Source organism: Triticum urartu, chromosome 1A (genome assembly GCF_056163025.1).
Source record: "Triticum urartu cultivar PI428250 chromosome 1A, HENAU_Tu73, whole genome shotgun sequence".
NCBI classification, from domain to species: Eukaryota; Viridiplantae; Streptophyta; class Magnoliopsida; order Poales; family Poaceae; genus Triticum; species Triticum urartu.
Window position 1 is genome coordinate 408331125 of NC_141873.1, and position 15592 is coordinate 408346716.

Here is a 15592-nt window from a genome sequence, read left to right on the forward strand (position 1 = left end):
GGCACCCTCAAGAACTTCTTCAAAGTAATGCTCGACAGCCTTTCGACCTATAGTCGAATCCCGCGTTGCAACATTGGTAGCATCCATCTCCGCCCAATGTGCCTTAACACGGGCAAAGGCTATCCGTGCGCCCTCTATGCACGCCGACCTCCTCATCGCATTAATGCGCGGCACCACATCAAGGACCTGCTGCACCAAGCTGAAATAGCTGTTCGGTTTTGACCTTCCCGTCCATAGCTGATCCACAACAGACCTCATAGAGAGTCCGGACAACCTATTTAGTTCGGCCCATTCAGCTAATTGGTTAGTTAATGAAAGTGGACGCTCGGGAGAATGGAATTGTCTCCAAAACAGCTGGTCTACTCCACGGTCCGTCTGACCCTGGAAGTACTTGGCCGCATCGGCAGCGCTCGCCGCCAAATCCATATACACATCCTCCGAACTCCACAGCCGATCCAGAGGGGCATATCGTGGATCTCTGAATTTCCTCCGCAACATAAAGGATTTCCCAGCTACAATATCCCCGGCTTCCCACAGCTCCTCCTTCTTTACCCTCATAGCAGAGCGGAGATCCTTTTTCATCGCAGCAGACTTCTCAAGATCCGATGCCTTCGCTTGGTTTTCCTTTTCAAGAACCCGGCAACGGTCGGCGGCGGCTTTTAATTCTATAGCCATCTTGGCCATCTTGTCTCGGGTCTCGCCATGCGCAGCCTTCTCGGCTTACAACTCTTCGGCCGCCTTCACAGCAGCCGGATTACCCAACCTCGCTTGTTCCTTGGCTCGGGCAAGTTCTGCCCGCAAGGCTTCAACAGTGGCAACTCCATCTGCAGTCACAACATATTAAAGATACTGGCATCATGCTGCTCTTCCTATGTGGCATTTACCAGATATTCACACTTACCCTGTGCCTCGTCAAGCCTTTTGTTCACAAGCTCGATGTCGGCGTCTGCCGCATCCAACTGCCGCTCTAAATGGGCAAACTCGCTAGTCCGGCTAGCCACCGGAGTTTCCATCACCTGCACATAGAGGCAATATGGTTATTTCCTGGGAATATGATCCTCTGTTTGTCATCGTTTCCGACGACAACCAGAGTCTCAGGGGCTACTCTCTACACAGGGCACACCTAGCATGTGCAGGATTATCATACATTCTTTTACGTACCTTAAAGCATGTCAGTAGACTCATAAAAGCTTCATGCAATCCGCTTTCAGCGGACGATATTCTCTCCATCACCGTATTCATCATCACACGGTGTTCATCTGAGATGGCTGCTCGCCCCACCAACTCCGTCAGAACATCCGATCGCACACTAGACGATGCCGGACTCTTTTTTCTGCTCTCTTCGGGAGCCGGACACTAGGAGCTTCGGGGGTCAATGGGATTATCTTCTGGCCTCACCGGACTCGGAGAGGCCCTCCGCGACAACACTTCAGGGTCGCCCGCTTTTGGAGCGGAGGAATCCGGAGGAGGCGTTTCGCTCTCCATCATCTCTGGAAGAAGATCCCCCGAAGATGAGCTCATTTGAGAGGGGCTAAGGCCCGAACTGCAAAAATATATGCGGTGGTTATTTCCTCAGAAGAAAAAGATGGCATATCTGTACTATTAAAAGTATTTCGTGTCACTTACGACTTGAGGGAGAATTGATCCCCCCGCGGACTTTGTGCGGCAATAGCGCCCCCCAAGGTACGACCCTCTGTGGGAGACTTCTCCCGTTTGGAAGCTTCGGCTTCCGAATCCCCGGGCGCAGTCCTTTTCCTCTTCTGGTCGCCTTCCCTCATGGAGACGCTTGCTCCCTCGGCTAGAATGGGCAGCGTTGGGGGCCCGCGTCCGCCCGCATTATCCTCCACAGTATCTTCCTTCAAGGGCTCCGGGCAAGGTGCGGTTTGGAGCATCTTTTCTAATACCAGATTTTCCAAACCCTCAGGGAGGGGGGCCGGACACCGAATCAACTTCGCCTTTGTTAGCTAGTCCTGGTCAAAAAGCGAACTCTCAGAAATAACTTCGTAACGAAGTAGAGAGAGTATGTTCGGCCGGAAGATGCCTTACCTGTTCGGCGGTGCGGTTACTACTCAGGCCCACGTCCTCGGTGATTTCCGGACACTCCACCTGAGGTCCGAAGAATGACTTGTACATCTCCTCGTGCGTCAGGCCGAGAAAATTCTGAACGGCACGTGGTCCCTCGGGATTGAACTCCCACAGGCGAAGAGGCCGGCGTTTGCAAGGCTGGACTTGACAAACCAGCATAACCTGTGTTACCGCAACCAAACTGAAATCTCCATTGAAGAGACCTCGAATGCGGCTTTGCAGTATAGGCACGTCCTTGACTGGACCCCAGCTCAGACCTCTGCTGATCCATGACATCAGCTGTGGTGGAGGGCCCGAGCGGAAAGCAGGGGGGGCCGCCCACTTGGCACTTCTAGGAGCCGTGATGTAGAACCACTCCTGTTGCCACAATTCAGACACCTCTGGGATGGAACCTTTGGGCCACGGAGCTCCCGTCATCTTGCATATTGAGGCACCTCCACACGCTGCATGTTGCCCCTCGACCATCTTCGGCTTCACTTCAAAGGTCTTGAGCCATAGGCCAAAGTGAGGGGTAACCCGGAGGAAGGCCTCGCACACGACAATAAATGTCGTGATATGAAGAAAGAAGTCCGGAGCTAGATCATGAAAATCTAGCCCGTAGTAAAACATCAAACCCCTGATGAAAGGATTCAGGGTAAGGCCTAGACCTCGGAGGAAGTGGGAAACGAACACGACGTTCTCGTTGGGTTCGGGGGTGGGGATGGCCTGCCCTCGGGGAGGCAGCCGATGCAAAATCTCGGCGGTCAGATATCTGGCCTCCCTCAACTTCTTGATGTCTTCTTCCATGACGGAGGAAGGCATCCATCGGCCTTGAAGGCTAGATCCGGACATGACTGGAGGTTCGGAGCACCTGACCTGAACTTCAGGCGTTTGAGCTTGAGGTGGGGGAGGATTCGATTGAGCACGGGAGGGAAAAATAAAAGCCTTGTCCCCTTTATAAAGAGGGTGATTATCAAGTGTCCTCTCCGTGTCCGTTTGGACTTGCCTATAATCTAGGAGTCCTAGAAGCGGTTGGTTTGCCCACGCCCGTATTGATGAGAATCCCGGGATAAGGGGACACGATCTCTGCTTTAACAAGACGTGCCAAGGAAACCGCCTCGCATAACGCGCTGTGGTGGGATAATGAAACGACTCGGATAAAGGCTTGGCCGTGGTGTGTCACGCTACGGAATACGTCAGCAGATTAGATTGGTGTAAATATTATTCTCTCTATGGCAATATGTGGAAACTTATTTTGCAGAGCCGGACACTATCTTTGTGTTCAAAATCTTCTACGAAGTACTTGGAGGAGGAACCCGCCTTGCAATGCCAAAGACAATCTGTGCGCCGGACTCGTCGTCATTGAAGCCTGGTTCCGGGGCTACTGAGGGAGTCCTGGATTACGGGGTGTCCGGATGGCCGGACTATACCTTCGGCCGGACTCCTGGACTATGAAGATACAAGATTGAAGACTCCGTCCCGTGTCCGGAAGGGACTTTCCTTGGCGTGGAAGGCAAGCTTGGCGATACGGATATGTAGATCTCCTACCATTGTAACCGACTATATGTAACCCTAACCCTATCCGGTGTCTATATAAACTGGAGGGTTTTAGTCCGTAGGACAACTTACACATCAACAATCATACCATAGGCTAGCTTCTAGGGTCTAGCCTCTTCGATCTCGTGGTAGATCTACTCTTGTACTATCTGTAAGTGCATCTAGTGCCACCCCTAGTTGGTTTTGGAGTATTGACGACAAACCTAGTTGAGGGACTAATGTGTTTGTGAGAATTGCAGGAAAACACAGGTAGAAGTCCCTCATTGATTCGGTTTTACTACCAGAGATGACCCCTAAAAATGTACGAAGACATTGAAGACAATGGTGGTTTATGAAGATATTCATATTGAAGACAATGACATGAGAAGACTCCCTATGAAGCTTTTGAAACTCGAAGACCTAGATCCTTCGTAGTTTTATTTCATTCATGTTGTGTCATAGGAACCACCGTACTGTTAAGTGGGGTCGAAGAGAACCAGTCAGAATGACTGAAGTGATGCCTAATTCAAATCCTATGTCTTCGAGCGAAGCCTATGAGAGAAAATCTTGTCCAGAGTCAGACAAGTCAGCTTTACTTGTAGCCCAAGTAAAGTTGCCGTGTGAGTTCGAAATCCGACCGTTGGTACACGTGTCAGTTCCTTAGTGACCCAGGGTCATTTCGGACAGATCAGGTCGGGTTGCCAAGTGGCTATAAATAGTCCACCCCCACAACCTTAAACGGTTGGCTGCTCAGATTTCAGTGCACGGCTTTTGTCGTTTGAGAGAAACCCACCTCGAAGCCTTTGAAAGAAAGATTCCTAGTGAGGAGAAAAGCCCTAACCACCCAGAGTCAGAGTAAATTGGGCATCACTTAAGTCTTCGTGTCTGTGTGATTTGAAGACTTATTACACTTGAGGACTGTGCATCCTCCAGACGGTTAGGCGTCGCGTTCAGAGCATCCAAGAGAAATTGTGGATTGCCAGTGAACGAAGTCTGTGAAGGTTTGGGAGTCTACCTTGAAGACTTACCAGAGTGATTGGGCGAGGTCTGTGTGACCTTAGCTCAAGGAGAAAACGGTGAGGACTGGGTGTCTTGGACTAAGTGTCCTTGACTGGGTGTCCGGGACTGTGTGTCCTTTGGTTTAAATACCTAGCCGCTCCAACCAGACGTACAGTTGTCACAGCAACTGGAACTGGTCCAACAAATCATTGTCTTCAACGTGTCACTGGTTTCATCTTCACTTCCTTTTACTTACAGTTATTCATTGTGAAGCCATTACATGCCTGCTTTACCTTTTGTCTTCACAACATGAATGTATGATCTGCTTGCCTTCATAACTTCTTCCTACCTGATCCTTATTACACTGAAGCTGTTTGTCACTGCGCTTTCACTCTATTGAATACATGACCATGGCTGGCCTAGTGTAATCTAACTTCCGCTGCATAGTAATAGGCATAATCTTCACTGTTTGTCTTCATAACTCTCACGTTTTGAAGACTTTCATAAAAATCGCCTATTCACCCCCCCTCTAGTCGATATAACGCACTTTCAATTGGTATCAGAGCAAGGTGCTCCCTTGTTCTGTGTGATTCGGTTTAACCACCTGGAGTTTTAGTTATGTCGACTGCAGGGATAATCAAAGTCTCCGCTGCTTGCCCCGTCTTCGATGGAACTGAATATCCCTATTGGAAGAATAAGATGCGCATGCATCTTGAAGCCATTGACATCGACCTATGGTATGTCGTCGAGAACGGAGTTCCCAAGGCTGGAGAAGGTGTCACTGCTGCTGATGTCAAGAAGTTCACTCAACTGGACTCCACTGCCAAGAATATCATATGTGGTCATCTGACCAAAGGACAGTATGGCCGTGTGAGTGCTTTGAAGACATCCAAGCTAGTCTGGGACTGGCTCTCAAAGGTCAATGAAGGCATCTCAACCCAGAGAGATCAAAGAATCAGTGTTCTTCGCAACCTCTTCAACCGCTTCAAGCGAAATGACAATGAGAATGTCCAGCACACATTTGACCGGCTCACTGACATCACAAATGAGCTTCAAGCCCTCGGCGCCACTGAGATCACCAAACATGAAATCGTCAAGACGCTGCTGAGATCACTTGATAGTTCATTTGACATCCTGGCCCTGATGATTCAAGAACGTCCTGATTTCAAGACACTCGATCCGTCTGACATACTTGAGAGGCTCAACACACATGAGTTTCAACTTTCTGAGAAAAGAGATATCTACGGCCCAAACTATGGGCGAACTCGTGCCTTGAAGGCAAAAGCTGTCTCCTCATCTGAAGAAGAATCTGACTGCAGTTTTGATGATCCTGAAGACATTGGAAGAGAACTTGCAATGCTAGTGAAGAAGTTCCAAAAATTCACTAAGAAGAAAGGCTTCAGGAAATCTTCACGATCAAGCTCAAGGAATGATGAAGCTTCTGCTCATGACAACAAGAAGAAAACATGTCACAAGTGCAAGAAAACTGGACACTTCATCTCTGAGTGTCCATAGTGGGACAATGAGAACAGAAGGAAGAAGAAGAGCAAGGAATATGATTCTGACGACAAGAAGAAGAAGAAATACTCAAAGTCTTCTTCCAAAACTTCATCAAGGTCTTCATCACACAAGAAGAGCTCATCTGGCAAGGCACGTGCGTTTGTTGGAAAGGAGATGGATTCAGAGGAGGAGTCCGCATCTGAGGAGGCAGAGGTGGAGTCTGAGGAGGAGTTTGATTCTGGCATTGCGAGTCTGGCTACAGCATACGTCGCCAAGTCCATCTTCAATACTGAAGACAATGACTGCATCACCGACACCGACGCAAATGACAAGAACGACTCCACTCCTACCTACTGCTTCATGGCACGCGGTGCCAAGGTAAACACACGCACAACTCGCTATGAAACATCTAGTGACGATGACTCTGAATGTGATTCAAAACCTAGCTACAAAACACTTGCTAAAATTGCAACTGAACAACAGAAAGCTATGGAACATATTCAAAAATTGTTAGACAGAAGCGATGATCTGTTGGGTGCTGAAATGACTCGATCTGAATCCTTAATTGAAGACATAAAAAACCTTCACGTTAAGTATCAGGAACTTGAAGATCGTCATGATACTCTCTCAACAACTCATGAAAAGCTTTCGTATGATTATCTTCAAAGGAAGCAAGAACTTGAGAAATTGAGGGTGGCTCATGAAGATCTTCAAAAGGAAAACGAGTCACTTCGCGCTGAACAGATCAGTCCCGATCAGGAAGGATTTGAACCACCATGTCTTAAATGCATTGAGCGTGATAATGCTGCTTCTGTTGCTGAATGTTCCACTGCTACTACTGTTTCAATATCTTCAACTGTTGATGTGGTAACTAACCCCTCTGCTGAGGATACCACTGCTATTGCTGATGAGAATGCTAGGTTGAAGACATTGCTTGAAACAGGGATGTACAAAAGTCTGAAAGGGCATCAGACATTATGTGATGTCCTTAAGAAGCAGATTCTGAACCGAAACCCTAGGAAAGAGGGTGTTGGGTTCGTGAGGAAAATTAATGCAGATGGGTCTTACTGGAAACCTGAGCAGTACCCCAAAACCACATGGGTTGCTGCAAAGGAATCCTCAGCAGATCCATCCAATCTGTCTGGCTTCACTTGTGCTAACCCAATTATCATTGATGAATCCTTTGATGCAAACTATAAACTGTTTAAGAATCAGAATGATGAAGTGTTTGCCAGGTACATTGGTACTAACTGCAGGAATGGACCGCCTATGAAGAAGATCTGGGTTCCGAAAACATGTCTGGAAAATCTTCCTGTGAATGTCTTCATGACACCTCACTTGAAGAAGACAAACCTCAGACCAAAGGCTTCATATGGCCCAAATGCTTCATACAAACAGGGGACTCACCTGAGTCGCACTAACGCAAATGTTTTGCGGGGGAACCATACTCAGACATATGAATATGAGAGTGGTTCATTGAACCGTCATGTTCATATGACCAAAATTTATTCTGCTTATTCCTATGAGTATTATTGTCCACCTGCTAGACTGTTTGCTAAGGTTTCAAAGCCAAAATTCTCAGATGCTGCACTTAGACTTATAGCTTCTAAGCCACCCTTGAAGATGTGGGTGGTTAAGAAAGCTTAATTCTCCTTTGCAGGGAAAGGTCTCCAGCACAAAAACAAAATCTTCTGATGCTATTGCTGGGGACCGTAAAAATCTTGTGGGGCGCAAGATAAAATGCCCAAATGGCATCATTATGTACTTCGTTCCTGAATCGCATGCTACTCTCCCTATCAGTCCTAATCTGGATCTGAGTTTTCATAACCCACTGGTTCGTCAAATGTTTATGCTTCACAATACCCTTCGTGAAGCCTATCCCCCTAACTGCACTGTAGGGTACGACACCAGCGACTTCAAAGTCTTCAGAATGGATTATTGACAGTGGGTGTACAAATCATATGACTGGCAAAAGAAGCCTTCTTATGGACTAAACATTACGTCCATCCGACAAGAGCCACATCACATTTGCTGACACTGGTAAAAGTAAGGTATTGGGTCTAGGTAGAGTTGCAATCTCAAAGGATCAACACATGGATAAAGTCATGCTTGTGGAATCCCTTGGCTTCAACTTAATGTCTGTCTCAATGCTTTGCGATTTGAATATGATTGTAATGTTTGGAAAATATCGTTGCCTGGTGCTAATGGAATCTGACAAATCTCTAGTGTTTGAAGGGTATCGGAAGGGTGATTTGTACGTGGTAGATTTCTCAGCAGGACCACAACTTGCAGTATGTCTTCTTGCAAAAGCTTCAGAATGCTGGCTTTGGCATCGAAGGCTTGGGCATGCTGGCATGAGGAACCTCCACACCCTTGCGAAGAAAAAGCACGTCGTAGGCATCGAGGGCGTCAAGTTTAAGAAAGATCACTTATGCGGTGCCTGTGAAGCAGGGAAGATGAAAAGGGCAAAACATCCTTCGAAGACAATCATGACTACTACACAACCCTTCGAACTACTTCACATGGATCTTTTCGGTCCCACTCACTACTCAAATTTTACTACTTCTGCATGCCTCTATGGCTTCGTAATTGTTGATGATTATTCTAGATATACTTGGGTGCACATAATCCTTTACAAGACTGAAGTGCAGGATGTCTTCAGACGCTTCGCAAATCGAGCTATGAACAATTTTGGCGCCAAGATAAAGCACATCAGAAGTGACAATGGCACTGAATTCAAGAACACTGGTCTTGATACATATCTGGACACCTTGGGCATCACACATGAATTCTCAGCTCCACACACACCACAGCAGAATGGCGTCGTCGAACGCAAGAACAGAACACTCATTGAGATGGCCAGAACAATGCTAGATGAATACAAGACTCCAAGAAAATTCTGGACTGAAGCCATTGATACTGCATGCCATACAATCAATCGTGTTTATCTTCACAAGCTTCTGAACAAGACATCTTATGAACTCCTAACTGGCAAGAAGCCAAATGTCAGTTACTTCAGAGTATTTGGCGCAAAATGCTGGATCAAGGACCCACACCACACCTCAAAGTTTGCACCAAAAGCACATGAGGGCTTCATGCTTGGATATGGAAAGGATTCGCACTCCTACAGAGTCTTCAATCTCTTCCACTACAAAGTGGTTGAAACAGTGGATGTGCGGTTTGATGAAACCAATGGATCACAAAGAGAGCAATTGCCAAATGTGCTAGATGAAGTTCCAGCAAATGAATCAATCAAGCTTATGGGAACTGGAGAAATTGTACCTTCTGAAGCTCAACCTGAAGAAGAACTTATCATCTCAGCACCTGATCCACATGAAGACAATGCTCAGCCTGAAGATATACCTTCAAATGACCACATAGATCAGCAAGAGCAAAGTCTTCGCCCCACACACCCTCGTGTTGCAAATGAAGTACAAATTGACAAAATACTGGACAGCATCAATGCACCTAGTCCACTCACTCGTTCAAGGGCAACTCAGCTAACAAACTTCTGTGGGCATTTCGCATTCGTCTCAATATCAGAACCCAAGAAAGTTGAAGAAGCCTTCATGGAACCTGAATGGATTCAAGCTATGCAAGAAGAGCTTCACCAGTTTGAGCTGAATAATGTATGGGAACTGGTTAAGCGTCCTGATCCACGGAAGCACAACATAATAGGCACCAAATGGATATACCGCAACAAGCAAGATGAGCATGGTCAAGTTGTCAGAAACAAAGCTCGTCTAGTTGCTCAAGGATATACTCAAGTGGAGGGCATTGACTTCGATGAAACATTTGCTCCTGTGGCTAGGCTTGAAGCCATACGCATACTGCTGGCCTATGCAAATCATCATAACATACCTCTATATCAAATGGATGTGAAAAGTGCCTTTCTCAATGGCAAGATTGAAGAAGAAGTGTATGTTGCACAACCACCTGGCTTTGAAAATCCAAAACATCCTGATATGGTATACAAGCTCAACAAGGCACTGTATGGCCTCAAACAAGCCCCCAGGGCTTGGTATGATACACTCAAGTACTTTCTGAAGAGCAAAGGCTTCATACCTGGTTCCCTGGATCCCACTCTTTTCACGAAGACATATGATGGTGAACTGTTTGTGTGCCAAATATATGTGGATGACATTATCTTCGGCTGCACCAGTATAGTGAAGAGTTTGGATATATGATGCAAGAGCAATATCAGATGTCCATGATGGGTGAGCTGAAGTTCTTCCTCGGTCTTCAAATACGGCAACAACGCAACGGCATCTTCATATCACAAGAGAAATATCTTAAAGAGTGCCTGAAGAAGTTCGGTATGCAAGACTGCAAAGGCTTCACAACACCAATGCCAGCCAAGCATCATCTGGGTCCCGACGACAATGGTAAAGAGTTCGATCAAAAGGTATACCGCTCCATGATTGGGTCTTTGCTTTATTTATGTGCATCTAGGCCAGATATCATGCTTAGTGTTTGCATGTGTGCTCGATTTCAAGCGGCACCAAAGGAGTCGCATCACTTAGCTGTGAAGCGAATTCTTGGATATTTGGCTCACACCCCAACTCTAGGATTATGGTATCCAAAGGGCTCAGAGTTTGATCTGGTTGGATTTTCGGATGCTGATTATGCTGGTGACAAAGTTGATCGCAAATCTACATCAGGCACATGTCATTTTCTGGGACGATCACTTGTATGTTGGTCTTCAAAGAAGCAGAACTGTGTATCTCTCTCCACTGCTGAATCTGAATACATTGCTGCTGGATCTTGCTGCGCTCAGCTTCTGTGGATGAAGCAAACACTCAAGGATTATGGCATTCATCTGAAGCAAGTGCCACTTTACTGCGACAACGAAAGCGCCATCAAGATTGCCAACAACCCAGTTCAGCACTCGAAGACAAAGCACATTGAAATTCGTCATCACTTTCTCAGAGATCATGTTGTGAAGGAAGACATTGATATCATACACGTCAATACTGAAGAGCAATTGGCAGATATCTTCACCAAGCCCTTGGATGAGAAGAGATTTTGCAAGTTACGGTGTGAGCTAAATATCTTGGAATCCTCAAATGTCCTGTGATCAGGCACACATCCTAACACTTATGCATATTGATGACTTAGATGTGCAACACACGAAGTAGCGTATATCTTCAATCAATGAAGACATACATTCTAAGTGTGAATACATTAATGTGGAATTTGACTTCGGAGCGCCACGATAATTGTGCGCCGTGTCTGGGTCTAATACTTCCTATACGGTGGGTAACGCCACCACCAAACGTTCTATTTTGAAGTATTTCACTCATGGCGTTACCTCGCAATGTCTTCACATTTGGTTTGGCTTCATTCTCAATATGTCTTCATGATTATCTTCACCGCGTTGATTATATGGATACATATGTACTGATGTTCTCTCCTCTACAGCATTCACTTATAGCTATGTCTTCTTGGTTGAATCTTTTTGAACTAAGTGAATGTGATCGGACTCTAACCTCTCTATGCTTTCTATCTCAAACTCTATCTCTCCAAGTCATATGCATTCTGTTGAAACTGTCGAATGTCTTCACTGTGTCCTTGTCAGCCGAAGACATTGAGACAACCATAAAAGTCCGTTTTTAATGCTCATTCCTCCACATAAGATCCGGAGAAGCAGGAACGACCGCCCGACAATTTAGGCGTGCGTGGGACGTGGAACAAATCCCAACCTTCCTCTAACTGGCCACGCGTGCCCCAAATGTGAACCGCCAGGGGCACCTGGGTAATAGCACAGTGCTGCCTCTGAGTCTATAAATTCACACTTACCGCGGTCATTATCTCCTTCCTCCACCCTCGCACGAACCCTAGCGCCACCGCTAGCACTCGACGACGCCGGCGACGAAGCGCTTCACTGCCGCAACCTCTCCGACGCCGTTTTCACGCCGACAGCGGACATCGCTCTCTCCGCCGTCGCCGTAGGTGTCTTCCGTCGCCAAGTTAGGGCACGAAGGATCGAACTGCTCGGCCTCAACTCTCACTTCGTCTAGCAGTTCCAAGTGTGGTAAATAAAACCTCTTTTTACAGCTTCTTTTGATCCTACAGTTCAGTCACTTTCTGCCATAAGAAGTTTCTCTTCACACCAGTTAAATCTCTCGCTGCATCTCATAACATGCCTAGTATATTCACTTGTGCTTCATAAAGTAGTTAGATTCCTCACTTGTACTGATCTATGGGTTCGTACAAATCTGGAACCAACTTCTTATCTACAAGTGAATGTCTTCGCATAATGAGGTCAATGTCTTCTAAACCGATTTATCTTCAAAATCTTCTGAGAATGCATATGACCTCTTCCCCTTCCCTCGCACCTTAATGCTGTCACAGGTACATGTCCGTGGGAGAATCCTTTGGTTCTCATAGTCTGCATTCATTTGCAGAGTACTTGCAGCATCACATCAACTCGCCTGAAGCCAGTTCTTGCAAAAGGAAGCCTTTGAACATCTTGAAGCCTTCCAAGTTATTCATGGCTTCAGAAACAGCAGCAAGGAAGGGAGGCAGACAGCGACGTGGTGAAACGTCCAAAGATCTGCCTGATGAATTGGCAGAGATGTACAAAACTGATCCTGAAGAAAGCTATGGTCAGCGCAAGACACGAATCCAATGGATTCGAAGATATTGGGCAGAGCAATGGTTCCACTACCGCTTCGTCACTCAGGAATATGCGGAGAAGTGCGCCATCAAGAGACCGTGGGGAGATGTATTATACAAAAATCTCGTACCCAGGTCCAGAGACGAAGCCATTGCTCAAGGCTTCTATCCATGCATGGTGAGAGGACCACAGCCAGCTGAGGCACATCCGTCATCACTTCTCTGGTGCCGCGATGATAATCTCTTCAAGCGCAACTTTCAGTTTGCACAACAGTCAGCGAAGATAAACAAGAAGAAATTTGGGCTTGACTTCAACCTTGGTCCCTCCTCACCAAGGGCAGATGGCACACGCAACGCCGATCCCAATATCATCGGGCCGTATGCCAATCTTGCAGGCCTCATCACTCGCATCCTAGTCCAAGGGACTGCTGTGAATGACCCTCCAGCAGATACTGAGTCAGATGACGCCCCTGCTGCTCCGAAGCCAAAGCAGAAGAAGCCAAAAGCTCCAAAAGCTTCAAAGCCAGCCACTTCTCCCAAGATCGCAAGAGTGAAGCCTTTAGCAACTGCACCTCCTGAAGCCAGTGTGCAGTCAGAAGGCTTATCACGAGTGTCCAAGCCCCAAGAAGCCAAGAAGCCTCAGCCACACACAGGCAAAGAGCTCACAGCTGCTGACATTCTGCGCTGCAAAGCCATTGAACTCTCAAGCGATGAAGATCTTGGAGATGGTGCTCTTGAGCAGCTCATCAAGAGCAAGGAGGAGGCTGAAATCTTCAACAATCTGCCTCTGTTTGATGTCGCCATCATCCACAACTTCATCGATGAATGGTTTGACACACCAGACATAAGCTTCAATGATCTGCAGCTACCCATAGGCCTCAGCGTTGCCTTTCAAGGTGCAATCGCTTCAGAACTTGCAATAGCCCAGCGAATTGTAGAACTGAAGCAGAAAATTGATCATGAAAAGGCTCAGTTCAAGAAGCACGTGGCCAAGCTCAGTGTGCAAGAAGTGAAAAACTTCAAGATCATGTTGCACGAGCTGAAAGAAAACTTCCTGAAGACGCGTGCCGAAGCTCAAGGCTCGCGAGAACGCATGAAGACTTTGGCTGATTGCTGCGTGCAAGCCTACAATGAGGCAGAAAAGCGCAAGGCACTTCGGCGTCCCGGCATTGACCCCAGGATGGCCGCGAAGAAGAAAAAGAAGGCGGCTGTGCCCGAACCTGAAGCGCCAAGGTCAGAAACTGCTCCGATTGTCTTCCCCGCTGCAACGACTGGCTCGAAGCCAAAGAGTCGATCAACCGCCTCACAGCACAAGAAGACACGGACTGCAGAGGCTGAAGCTAAGAAGAGAAAACATTCTGAAGCCTCTCCTTCTGAACCCATCATCAAGAAGCGCAAGACCAAGAAATCTCGGGCTGCTCCCACAGAGCCCCTGATAGTTGAACCCCTCTGCGTCCGCTATCCTGACGCAGATCGTCAGTTGACAGTGCATGAGCTTGCTTACATAGAGGCTCCGCACGCTGAAGACATTCCAGCAGCCAACCCCAATGCTGCTGAAGACATTGGTCCCCAAGACAATGTGCAAGGTGATGCAGCCCTTCCTCAGCTTGAGACAAGCGAACAAATCAGTATTGGTCGTCCATTGACGCCAATCACACAAAATGCGTCGTGGGCAGATCGCCCACAGGAGGAAGATGAGCCCCAACCCACTGCAACTCCACCAGCACCTACACTCCATAGGCTTCGCAAAGGGCCAAGGGCTCAGGCTGCTGAAGACATTCCGACTGCATCAGCCGAAGAGCAAGCAGAAATACCACAAGCTCCCACTCCCCCGCACCAACAAGAAGCAGTTCTCAAGGAGAACGTGCCTGAAGCTGAAAATGTTGAGGCTGCCACAAACAACGCCGAAGCAAATGTGGAGCCCTCCCCAACACCAGCTTCAGAAGACACCGAAGCTACTGCTCCTGAACATTCTGTGCCTGAGTCTGCTGCCGGACCACAATTCAACTATCATATTGCGCACAGGCCCCAGGTCCAGAAGCCGATCCCATGACTACCAAGGTTCCCAGGTCCTGCATCAGATCCTGGTTCCTTCAACATCAACGGCTTCAGGGAAGATAACACGTTTTTCGACCGCTCCAAGAACCCTTATTCAAGGGAACGGATTGTATCAGATAGGTTCTGGAGCCATCAACAGCGCAGCTATTATTCATGCATCCTCTACAACCAAGGCCGCATCTTTCCTCACAAGCGCCTTGAGGTTGAAGCTGTTGCAGGTCTGCCTGGTCTGGAAGAAGCACTGGATTGCTTCAAGCAAGTGGGTTTGCTGCCATTTATCACTGACGAAGAGCACTGGAACGAAGAGCTTCTGCTCCAGTTCTATGCCACTTTGCATATCAAAGGCTATAACAGAGATCCGAAGATATGGGTCCTGGAGTGGATGACAGGCAATATCCATCATGAAGCCAATGCTTTCGACCTAATTGAGCTTACCGGCCTTCCCACTCCTGGCGAATTCTTTGAAGAAGGGTGCCAACTCTATGCTGAAGCAATTGAGAGCATATTTCAGCGTCCTGAGCCAGATATGAGTCAGATGCTCTCAATGATGAAGCCACTGCCTCCGAATGCACCCTATCCAACTAGATTCTTCGTTGAAGACTTAGAGTACCTGCCCAGAACAATATATCATATCATAAGGCGGACTCTATGGCCAGTCAAGGGACACTCTCGATATGCAACGATTGATGGTGCAATGAAGACTCTCATCTTCTGCATTCTTCACGGCAAATGCTTCAATACACAGGATCTCTTCATCCGTCAATTTGCAGCGTCTGCTTCAGAACTGTTTGGATTAAAGTTTTATGCTCCTTGGGTT